Genomic DNA, 11,302 nt, shown 5'->3' on the forward strand with positions numbered 1-11,302 from the left:
CATGTGTCATGGAATTGGTACATCGAAAATCTCTTCCCATTTATTTTGCAATCTTTGTGGCATAGCTGTCAAAATCTATGTCCTCAAATGAAACTGGTATATTTTTCTATTTATGCCAATTCCTTTCAGCCAATTTTAATCTTTAATATATGGCAGGCAAACAAGTTACCTACTTTCTCCCTTTTCCGCTTTCCTCCACAATTTTTGTGTTAATGCTGCAATCTCTTGGTTCTAAGTTTGGATTGAGCAGACATTTCTATATCTTTTGGATAGCTGCATATGTTACATAACTCCACCGTTTCTTATTAAATATAATCGTTTTTTTTCCATGAAGAATGTTTTTTTAATCAGTATGTCTGAGTTTAACCATAACATTTGTTGTAATATTTGTTCTATCTTTTCTGGAGGATAAAACTGAAATTGTAACTAGCTTTGTATGGCTTCATTAAGAAAGAACGATACTTTAAACAAAATATAATTTTAAATTAGTTGGAGATGAGAAGTTGTAATCTGTATGAAGGCAAAAAGGCCATTTTTGAACAAAGGATGAGTCTTAATCTACTGGAGAACCATTTTGGGTTTAAGTATAACTTAAGTATGAGTGAAGCTTTAATATTTAATCATTTTAGTCCCCAAACTCATTTTAATTATATGAATAGACATGTTTAATTTTGTCTGGCTTAGCGTGACAAATAAAATGATTTGTTTTTGCTCGTATAATTATAAAAACTGAGTCATCTGGAGTATGCAGCGCCGTTAGTAGGTAAGTTAACTCTGATAGGACCAAAGAGTTAATCAATGGGATTTTTCTATAAATAGAGAAGTATCTACCTTTCCATGGTTGCAGAATCTTATCTATTTTTGCTAACTTTCTATTGAAATTTATTGTGGTAACTGAATACCAAGTATGTATACTTCACCATTCACCATGTGCCCATTTTATTGGTAAACTACAAGGTAGTGTAAACACTGTGTCTTTAACTATCCAATACATAATATGGTACACTTGTCATATTTAGGTTTTAGTCCAGTCTAAAAAAAATTATCAAGATCTTCAATGAGACTGTGCAGGGATCAATATTGCGGACTCAAGAAAAAACTGAAGTTATCAGCATACATTGACACTTGGATTTCTAACCCCTTGATGTTCTTATTGGATCTTATTTTAATAACTAGCATTTCAAAGGCCATAATAAATAGATATGGAGACAATGGCCAGCCTTGTTTTACTCCTCTTAAAAGCTCAATACTTTCTGAGAAGTAACCATTATTTCCTATTTTACATCTGGGCTTTGCTGTACATAACTTTAACCCATTGTATAAAAGATTCACTGAAATTAAAGTAATCCAGGTATTTATATATAAATTCTAGTCATACTTTATCAAACACCTTTTCGAAATCTGCTATGAAGACCAGGCCTGGTATCTTTGATGTTTCATAATGTTAAATTGTATCAGGTAATTGTTGCATATTATCTCAATTATATCATTCATGTAAAAAACTCTGTCTTATCAGGATAAATAATATCTGGTAAAACCTTTTTTATTCTAGTTTTGCATCACAACATTGAAGTGTAAGAGACCTCCAGTTTTTTTTAAATGGACTGGACCTTTATACTTACCACCTGGGTCCTGTTTTAGTTGTAATGAAATCAGACCTTCTTGTTGAGTATCTGAAAGTCTACCATTTTTATAGGAGTAATTAAATAAAGAAAACCCTGGAATGAGTAGGCGTGAAAAAAACCCACAGATTTTTGCCTACTACTTTATTCATTTTTTTCATTGGCAAGATTAGCAAATTTAGGCATGACAAACGCTGACACTATACACCCAAGTTAAGCTGATCAAATTATGAAAGACAAAAATTATATATTTGAATTCCGTAAAGTGAGAAGTAAATAAATTACTGTTGTCTATCAACAATGACAAGGTTCTGACAACTTGGATGGAAAAATACGGAGGATAATAGAGGACGATATTGCCACTCCTATTTGCCATATCTTCAATCTATGCCTACTAGAAAGTGTGTGCCCTCGTGCCTGGAAGGAAGCAAAAGTATTTCAGCTACCCAAGAATAGTAAAGCCCCCTTTTACTGGCTCAAATAGCCAACCAATCAGCCTGTTTGCAACCCTGAACACAAAACTTTTGGGAAAAATTGTGTTTGACCAGATACAATGCTATTTTACTGTAGTCTGCTGTCAATTTGATTATCAGCCTGCTTATAGGGAAGTACATTCAACAAGCACAGCACTTACACAAATTAATGATTATTGGCTGATAAGTTTATAATAAAAAGATTGTGGGGCTTTAACTTTATGTGTTATGGCTTTACGTTATGGCCTCCTGCTATATTGTGGATAAAGAGTTACCTGTCTAACAGAACACAGAGGGTGTTCTTTAATGGAAGCCTTGAACATTTAAATCGCTTGTCAGCAGATGTTTTTTCTGCAAGAGCACTTCAAAAAAGGTGAAATTTAATATTTAAAGAGGAGCTGGGTTGGAGAGGCCTAAGCTGCCACCTAATGTAGTAACAGCAGAGGTGTAGGCATCTTGATGAATACGAATACACCCTTTTCCCTTATATCCCAGCATATGGACCAAGACAGATGTTTTCTAATTTTGAATTGTACCTTACATGAGGAAAAAATACACATTGATTTCATTGTGTATTCCCCAGGGGAAACCTGGTATTTTGTAGATAGAATTCAAGCTATATTAGATCAAACCCAGACAGATCCCTATTTACTTAAATAACACAAGTCAATTCACAACTCTATTCAGTGCTTCTGAGTTCCATGTATCTAACAGTTATTTCAGGAAAAGTGTCATGCAGATTATAGACCCTGAAATGTAATAAGATAAAGATAAAACTCATAAGCATCAGAATGGCAAAACTATTACCATACTTGATACATATTAATGAAACAGGGTTTATAAAAAATTGCCACTATTTTAGTACGTATTTTAGTATAATACAGTATGCTAAAAAACAAGTTGGGAAAGATGAACAGAGCAAAGTACAGAGAGATCCTTGATGAAAACATGCCCCAGAGCGCTCAGGACCTCAGACTGGCGTGAATGTTCAACTTCCAACTGGACAATGACCCTAAGCACACAGCCACAACAACACAGGAGTGGCTTCGGGACAAGTCTCTGAATGTCCTTGAGTGGCCCAGCCAGAGCCTGGACCTGATCGAACATCTCGACCCTCCCCATTCAACCTGACAGAGCTTGAGAGGATGTGCAGAAAAGAATGTGAGAAACTCCCCAAATACAGATGTGCCAAGCTTGTAGCGTCATACCTAAGAAGACTCAATACTGTACTCGCTGCCAAAGGGGCTGCAACAAAGTACTGAATAAAGTGTCTGAATACTAATGCAAATGTGATATTTCTGTTATTTTTGTTTGCAAAAATGTATAAAAAACAGATTTAGCTTTGTCATTATGGGGTATTGTATGTAGATTGATGTGAGGGTGGGGGAACTATTCAATCCATTTTAGAATACTGCTGTGACGTAACAAAATGTAGAGAAACTCAAGGGGTCTGAATGTTTTCTGAATGCGCTGTATGTATATATGTGTCCCCCCAACCCACACCCTTACCCGAAACCGGGTTCGTATCCTCTACCAATTTTGCTACCCAACCCTTCCATCCTCTTTTTATCTGTTTAGTCTGGTCCTTGATTCCAATTTTACTTTGATTATTGCAAATGATTTCATGATCTTATATACTGCACTTGCTTGTATGTAGGCCTACTTTTAATGTAAGATGTCCTTGAGTACCCTTAAAGGCATCCACCAAATAACATGTATTATTATTAATATTACATATTGACGAGGTGCATGCTCATCCCCAGAATCTTGAACATGAACAACTTCTTAGTGAAGAACACTATAACAACATGGAATAAAATGAAATGGATTCTACAAGAACCAATATCACGCCCTAAAAACACACCCCTATGGAATAATTATTGGATAGCTTTTCAAAATCCACAGATAAATTGGCCCACATGAAAAACTAAAGGCATAGAAACTGTGGTAATTACATGGTAATAGGAAATACAATTATTTCCATAACAGAATTAAAAAGCAATTTTGGACTGCCCAATGAAGCCATTTTCAAATATGCAACTTCATTTTTAAATCACTAAGTTTTCACCGGAAAGCTTTTGAAAATCAAAGTCATTTTGAGGGAAATCTTTTTTGAGTCAGAAAATATACTCATATGATGAGATATACACAACCTTACAGAGAACCTAACCAACTGACAATCTCTTAGAAAATATATAAACTATTGGAACCAAGACTTTAAAATAACTGATATTAGCACAAGATGGAGGGAGTGTTGGAACATAATGAACAAACAGCTAATGAAAATCTATGCTTAATCCATCATAAACTAATGTATAGAATGTATTATACAACCAACCTAATTCACGAATTCTACAGCACAACAGCAGAGTCATAACTAAAGTGTAAAACTAACAAGGACTCAATAATTAATTCCTTCCGGGAGTGCTATAAAGTCAAAAAGTTATGGGTGAAGATAGAATGTTGGCAGTCAGAAGTTTTACAATAAGTTTACTTTTAAACTGTCTATCTGCATATATCAAGACATGGCATATGAGGTTACGGTCAGATACCCAATGGGATGGACCATACTTTTCTCAACTACTTAACTGGAAATCAAAGGATCCTCCATCACTACAACAGTGGATGGGTCAAATGTACTATAATTTGAATATTGAAAAGATGTGGGCTACAGAGAAATATAGAACAGTGCAATTTGAGGCCATATGGCATAGAGTGCTACAAGCACTGGAAAGTTCCAGGGGATGAAGAATGAGGGCGAGTGTGGTTGTGAGACATATGAGATGTGTATAGTTGAGGTGGGAACATGTGGGTCTGTGCAGGTGTCAAGTTATTGACTTTTGTTGGAATTTGTGTGCATCTGTTTGTCTTTTGTTTTATGTATGGTTGTTATTGTTTGAGGATAAAATATGTAATCATACAAAACTAGAATAGTAGAATACACAACGTGCAATTAAAAAATGTGGTTGTGCATCAGGAGTTTTTCTCTTGTCATGTCAGTCACTGACAGTCACTCAATTAGCCATGTCAGAATCAAATGTTAGATTGGTAAGTTAGTCTAGCCAGCTATCTAAACTTGTAGTAATCATGGCCGAATACCAACTGTTAGCTGAAAAACTGCAAAAAAAATTCTCTCTGCCCCATAGCAAAATGTGTAGAAATGCAGAAAGCTTGCTTTAAAACTGCAGCATTTTCGCAACTCCCCATGGTAAAATGTGTAGAATTGCAGGAAATTCACCTTAAGCCGTTTTTATCTCAATATCAAATTGTTTTCAATTAAAATGGTCAAAAGCAAACAAAAATAGCTTCTTCGCCACGAGCAATTTCTCAAGCAAGGATTTGGCTAGGACCGTCTAGGAGTAGTCTGAGTGGGAAGGAGAAAACTAGCTGTTATTGGCATAGAGGGTTGGAACTCTCTTTCTTATAGCTTAAACAGGCAGAAATTTCAGGCGGTCTGTTCAAACAGCCCTTCCACCAAAAGGGCGTTATCATAATTTTGCTAGGTGGCTGTGCTAACGTCTTTTAGATTATTTTATTCTTAAGAGCTGTTATAAATAAACATGCACATCAAGCTTTTATCTGACTGTTTATTATTTGTTTGGACACGTCTCATTGGTTAATAGATCCCACTGAGCACATATGTCAGTTTAACGTCTAGTTTTGATTTACATTTGATTGAGTTTTCAACTAATGTAAATTCACACAAAAAAATGCATGTCATTGGATTAAGTAAAAATGTCAGTGAAACTCTATTAATTGCAGTGTAACCATGGATATTGCCCATCTCTAGAGAAAGGATATGCATCTACTAAGTTTTGATATACTGCTATAGTTTCTTAATGCATGAATGTCCTGTCAGCTCTCCTAAAGGGAAATATTTTCAGACTGCATTACAAATGGCGTGCTTAACAGTTTGCCATTAGTCCATGAATGTGCTTCTCTCTCTCTTTCTCTCCTTTCTATCTTTCTTTCTTTCTTGCTCGCTCTCCCTCTCGCTCTCTCGTCATTTTCCACCCTGGTTTGGAAATCCCTGGTTCAGTCAAATAAAAGCACTGTCTGCTGTGAGGGTAAGGGACTGTAGCATGCCTGGGGTTTTACAGGCTGTCAGGTTTCATTTGTCATCCCATGTTCCACTGGCCCTGTGGTTGATAAATGCTACGTCAGAGACTTGAGACAGTGGCTCTGTCTCCTTAGTCACACGTGGCCTAATATTGTCCACAGGAGAGGAGAGCAGCTAGCTGACATCTTCATCCAGACTGCCTGTAATTAGCTTAATCTCCATGGAGCCATGCCCTGTCTGGCTCGGCCTCTCAAACATTCTCGCTCTCTCTCTCTCTCTCTCTGTCAATCAATCTATCTATCTCTGTGTGTGTGTGTGTGTGTGTGGCCTGTAATAGTAGATCCAAGACACATGAACATATACAAGATCATACAACAGAATGTACAGTAGTGTCTGTACATAAAACTAGAACTCCCAAAGAAAAGCAAAGAAGCTGCACAACGTTTATTGCAACTGTATAGTGATACATGTTAGCTTTGTTACATTATATTACAAATTATATTTTATGTACAGACAAAATGTGTTGAGTCATTTTACACCAACAATACATTTATACAGTACATACATTGTTCCTTGGTTGCAAGCAAAATTCAGTTTTCATGTCAGAAAGCAATATTGAAATATGACATGTAACCTTTATATTTGATAAAATATCACTCTACCATCTAGACTTATGATCAAGTCAGTTGTCATTGTATAGTCGTAGCCAACAGTTTTGAGAATGACACAAATATTAATTTTCACAAAGTTTGCTGCTTCAGTGTCTTTAGATATTTTTGTCAGATGTTACTATGAAATACCGAAGTATAATTACAACCATTTCATAAGTGTCAAAGGCTTTTATTGACAATTACATGAAGTTGATGCAAGAGTCAATATTTGCAGTGTTGACCCTTCTTTTTCAAGACCTCTGCAATCTGCCCTGGCATGCTGTCGATTAACTTCTGGGCTACTGATGGTAGCCCATTCTTGCATAATCAATGCTTGGAGTTTGTCAGAATTTGTGGGGTTTTGTTTGTCCATCCGCCTCTTGAGGATTGACCACAAGTTCTCAATGGGATTAAGGTCTGGAGAGTTTCCTGGCCATGGACCCAAAATATCGATGTTTTGTTCCCCGAGCCACTTAGTTATCACTTTTGCCTTATGGCAAGGTTCTCCATCATGCTGGAAAAGGCACTGTTTGTCACCAAACTGTTCCTGGATGGTTGGGAGAAGTTGCTCTCTGAGGATGTGTTGGTACCATTCTTTATTCTATTCATGGCTGTGTTCTTAGGCAAAATTGTGAGTGAGCCCACTCCCTTGGCTGAGAAGCAACCACACACATGAATGGTCTCAGGATGCTTTACTGTTGGCATGACACAGGACTGATGGGAGCGCTCACCTTGTCTTCTCCGGACAAGCCTTTGTCCGGATGCCCCAAACAATCGGAAAGGGGATTCATCAGAGAAAATGACTTTACCCCAGTCCTCAGCAGTCCAATCCCTGTACCTTTTGCAGAATATCAGTCTGTCCCTGATGTTTTTCCTGGAGAGAAGTAGCTACTTTGCTGCCCTTCTTGACACCAGGCCATCCTCCAAAAGTCATCGCCTCACTGTGCGTGCAGATGCACTCACACCTGCCTGCTGCCATTCCTGAGCAAGCTCTGTACTGGTGGTGCTCCAATCCCACAGCTGAATCAACTTTAGGAGACGGTTCTGGCGCTTGCTGGACTTTCTTGGGTGCCCTGAAGCCGCCTTCACAACAATTGAACCACTCTCCTTGAAATTCTTGATGATCCGATAAATGGTTGATTTAGGTGCAATCTTACTGGCAGCAATATCCTTGCCTGTGAAGCCCTTTTTGTGAAAAGCAATGATGACGGCGCGTGTTTCCTTGCAGGTAACCATGGTTGACAGAGGAAGAACAATGATTCCAAGCACCACCCTCCTTTTGAAGCTTCCAGTCTGTTATTCGAACTCATTCAGCATGACAGACTGATCTCCAGCATTGTCCTCGTCAGCACTCACACCTGTGTTAACGAGAGAATCACTGACATGATGTCAGCTGGTCCTTTTGTGGCAGGGCTGAAATGCAGTGGAAATGTTTGTTGGAGGATTCAGTTCACTTGCATGGCAAAGAGGGACTTTGCAATTAATTGCAATTCATCTGATCACTCTTCATAACATTCTGGAGTATATACTAATTGCCATCATACAATCTGAGGCAGCATACTTTGTGAAAATTAATATTTGTGTCATTCTCAAAACTTTTGGCCACGACTGTACTTCGGTTTTACTGGACCCTGTACCTTGGACTACTGTGCCACACAAGCATTGTGCATAGTTGAATGATATACATCAATGTTTACTGTGAGTTTGCAAGACAGATATCAGGTGATGATTGTTGACAGTACCAGACTATTGTATCTGTGCCTCCTTTAACATCCGTGGTAGACGGATGTTAGATTGTATGTCTTAACAAAGATGATGGCTAATGGTGAATGAATTGCAGGTATCTGTACCAAGAAATGTGATTATTGTTTCCTATAAATGACTCACCTGAAGAGCTTGCTTTAAACAAAATAAGGCTAGTCACTGGATATAATGTCCTGTGTCATCTTCATTCTAATAAAAATATTTATTGCATTATAATACATACGGACTTCAATATAAGATTGCAATCCCAAGCTACTTTGTGTAAGTACTGTGAACTGACGGACTCTTTCCTCATTTTCTTTTTATCTTTGTTTTATCCCAACTGAATCACGCCGTTCCATTAGTTCTAAGGCAGCAGTACACCTTACTCAGTGTAAAGTTAACAGACACATTTTAATAGAATTTGAAGGGAGAGCTGTGCTAGTGCATATGTTTGTCTTTGGAGCAACATTTGTTTTTAATATGGATCCCCATTAGCAGCAGCTACTCTTCCTGGGGCCCAGCAAAATTAAAGCAGTTATATACAATTAAAAACATAACATTCAAATTCACAACAGATTTCACAACACATTAAGTGTGTGTCCCCAGGCCACTATTCTACTACCACATATCTACAACACAAAACCCATGTGTACGTGTGTGTATAGTGCGTACATTATCATGTGTGTGTGTGCCTCTTCACAGTCACTGCTGTTCCATAAGGTGTGTTTTTATCTGGGGGTTTTCAATCTGATTTAACTGCTTGCATGAGTTACTTGATGTGGAATATGTATAGTCTGTTCTAGACTTGGGGACTGTGAAGAGACCTCTGGTGACATATCTTATGGGGTATGCATGGGTGTCGGTGCATTCAACATGTAAAAACGTCTCACAAATACAAGCAGTGATAAAGTTAATCTCCTATATTTTGAACCAGGAGAGATTGACATATTAATGTTAGCTCTCCGTGTACATTTAAGAGCCAGCCGTGCTGTCCTGTTCTGGGCCTGTTCTGTCCAGTCGCGTGGCACCTGACCACACGACTGGACAGTAGTCCAGATCCTACAAAACTAGGGCCTATAGGACCTGCCTTGTTAATAGCATTGTTAACAAGACAGACCAGCACTTTATTATGGACAGACTTCGCCCCATCTTAGCTACTGTTGCATCAATATGTTTTGACCATGATAGTTTACAATCTAGGATCACTCCAAACAGTTGAGTCTCCTCAACTTGCTTAATTTGCACATTATTCATTACAATATTTAGTTGAGTCTTAGGGTATAGTGAATGATTTGTCCCAAATACAATGCTTTTAGTTTTTGAAATATTCAGGACTAATTTATTTCTTGCCACCCATTCTGAAACTGACTGCAGCTCTTTAAGTGTTACAGTTATTTCACTTGCTATTGAAGTGTATAGTGTTGAGTCATCAGCATACATTGAAACACAGGCTTTACTCAGAGCCAATGGTAGGTCATTAGTAAAGATTGAAAAAAGTAAGGGGCCTAGATAACTGCCCTGGGGAATGCCTGACTATACCTGGATTATGTTGCCGAAGTTTCCATTAAAGAACACCCTCTGTGTTCTGTTAGACAGGTAACTCTTGATCCACAATATACCAGGGGATGTAAAGCCATAACAAAAACACTACCGTTCAAATGTTTGGGGTCACTTAGAAATGTCCTTGTTTTTGAAAGAAAAGCACATTTTTGGTACATTAAAATAACATCAAATTATTGAACAGAAATACAGTGTAGACATTGTTAATGTTGTAAATGACTATTGTAGCTGGAAATGGAATATCTACATTGGCTTACAGAGGCCCATTATCAGCAACCATCACTCCTGTGTTCCAATGACACGTTGTGTTAGCTAATCCAAGTTTATAATTTTAAAAGTCTAATTGATCATTAGAAAACCCTTTTACAATTATGTTAGCACAGCTGAAAACTGTTGTGATGATTAAAGAAGCAATAAAACTGGCCTTCTTTAGACTAGTTGAGTGTCTGTAGCATCAGCATTGGTGGGTTTGAGTACAGGCTCAAAATGGCCAGAAACAAAGAACTTTCTTCTGAAAGACATCAGTCTATTGTTGTTCTGAGAAATGAAGGCTATTCCATGCAAGAAATTTCCAAGAAACTGAAGATCTCATACCAATGCTGTGTACTATTCCCTTCAGAGAACAGTGCAAACTAGCGCTAACCAGAATAGAAAGAGGAGTGGGAGGTACATTAGAGGGTCTAGTTTGAGAAACAGACAAGTCCTCAACTGGCAGCTTCATTAAATAGGACCCTCAAAACACCAGTCTCAACGTCAACAGTGAAGAGGCGACACCGGGATGCTGGCCTTCTAGGCAGAGTTGCAAAGAAAAAGCCATATCTCAGACTGGCCAATAAAAATCTAATAATTAGATGGGCAAAAGAACACAGACACTGGGCACAGGAAGATTGGAAAAAAGTGTTATGAACAGACAAATCTAAGTTTGAGGTGTTCGGATCACAAGGAAGAACATTCGTGAGATGCAGAAAAAATGAATAGATGCTGGAGGAGTGCTTGACAGCATCTGTCAATCATGGTGGAGATAATGTGATGATCTGGGGGTGCTTTGGTGGTAAATTGGGAGCTTTGTACAGGGTAATAGGGACCTTGAAGAGGGAAGGCTATCACTCCATTTCGCAACGCCATGCACTGTGGACGGCGCTTAATTGGAGCCAATTTCCTCCTAAAACAGGACAATGACCCAAAGCACAG

Source organism: Oncorhynchus kisutch, linkage group LG8 (assembly GCF_002021735.2).
Source record: "Oncorhynchus kisutch isolate 150728-3 linkage group LG8, Okis_V2, whole genome shotgun sequence".
Taxonomy (NCBI): Eukaryota; Metazoa; Chordata; class Actinopteri; order Salmoniformes; family Salmonidae; genus Oncorhynchus; species Oncorhynchus kisutch.